Here is a 2,085-nt window from a genome sequence, read left to right on the forward strand (position 1 = left end):
ATAGCTCTAAAAACCAGCAGGACTTATTTTCCTTCCTTGTCTGTCTTACAAAAGAAAGAGAAATTACACTGTTATCAAATCACAGTATCTTTTCAGGAGGAGATTCATATTCATACCATATAGAATTAAGCACTTTAACCTCCWAATGCAATTAGTGCTCCTTCTTCCTTTGTTTTTTGCCAGATGTTCTGTAATGTGAAACAGTATTAAATTGATTAAAGTAATAAATATAAAGTTCAGAGTTCAGAGCGAAGATTAGATAGAGATTTCAATTTAGGGTCTTATTAAATCTCTCTATTTCGTATTTGAGCAAGACAAATGGTCTCCAAATTTAAAATGAATCTTCAGATAGCTCTTTTTTGTGTGTGAGAGGTAGTGGAAAGGAAGGATGAAATATTTACTGGCTTGGATGGGAAAATATATAAATACTTCTGTAAAACAACTTTTCATTCACAGTAATGAGACCTATTGGCTTCTTGTAATTGACAGGGAAAAATGTTCCCCAGAAATTTTATGGCACTGGATATTTTTGTAATGTTTGGTGTATAAGCTCCTCTTCTTTTATTCCCTCCTTGAACAYAATAGACTTTTCCCTTCTTTTATTGTGACTCTGTTTAGCTTTAGTAAAGTTGACATAATTTGACTGAATTAAAACACACTTATTTCTAATATATAAGATCAGATTTTTATGAAAGGAGTGTTTAGTATTAAATTGAAAACYGTATGAACTTATACTAAAGTCTAGCCACGAGCCCTACAATAAATATCCATATGCTTAAACTACAAGCAAGCTAGGAACTGCCTTGTATCACTTGTTATACCGTCACATGGATGAAGGCATAATTTGAATTCAGTATTGATACCACTTATATTTGTTATCTCAAGGTAGGTGGATGCCAGTACTTTTTCTGAACTGTTATCAGTTTGTGTAGAAAGATGCTTTGGATCTAATGAAAAWTTAAATATTTGTGTATATATCCAACTCAACAGTGAGAGATTTAATGAACATTTAACTTGCTATTTTAATTTTAAARTCTTGTAAAACAGATTCTGCTCATGTCAGTTTTCATCCAGAGGCAAATTAAYACAAATCATGGATTCAGAGTTAGTCTGTCAGTAAATAAGGAACATCTTTACTTTTCACTATCCTACAAAATTCATAAGAATCAGAAATAATGTGCTATGCTGTATGAAAGACTACATGCTGGTAGTTGCAGTGAATCRTCTGATTAGCAACAGTACCAAATCTAATTTAAAATCTAAATGTAGTTGTGGGTAATCAAATAAGTTCCCTTTTTATAGTCACCCTAACAAACCAAAATTCAAACTCCTTTTAGGAGAATRAATTCAAATTTATTTCTTCAAAGTAGAAGTTAAAAATATTTTWTATTTTAATATTAAAATTTCAGTGTCTAAGCCTTGCTGATTTCAAACTACTGATTTTTGTTAATTTGTATGTCAGTGGGCTTTCAAGGAGTTGGAGGTATTGTTCTAGTTAGATTCCAGGGGGCCAAACATCTGGTTTGGCAAGCCAGCACAAACTCACACACACACACACACGCACAAACGTTCTTCAGTAGCAAGCAGTTTATTAGTAGATACTTGCAAACAGACCGACCCGATGGTAATCTCGAGAAGGACCACCTCAATGCTTGTCCCGATCGTCTGCATGGCGAGAGGGAGAGTTGGCAGGCACAATCTTTTTGGGCGTCCCCGAGGAGGCAACGTGGTCCTCTATTGTGTAGCAGCCTCACCCTCCTTCGGAAAACTCCAGCATTTATGATTACTTGCGGTAGGCGGGAGTCCCGGCACCTGGGGCCAGCAAGTGCGGGGAGTCTAGCCCAACTCCGCCGCAGTTGCATAACTGGGCTATGCTACTGCACACGCATGCAGACTTATTTCGGGGGCCACATTTGACTTTGGGGGTCGCTATTTCACTACTCTTCGGCTTCTGACCTTCATGTCGACTGCTTCTCATGGTGATTCTGTGGCTGGAGGCCACAGAATCTATATGTGACCAACCGCTGTTCTCACAGATTTCCATGACCTTGTTAGTTACTTGTTTGTATCCCGCTTAACACAGCG

Source organism: Rhea americana, unplaced genomic scaffold (genome assembly GCF_003343005.1).
Source record: "Rhea americana isolate MKP2758 unplaced genomic scaffold, rheAme1 scaffold_177, whole genome shotgun sequence".
NCBI lineage: Eukaryota > Metazoa > Chordata > Aves > Rheiformes > Rheidae > Rhea > Rhea americana.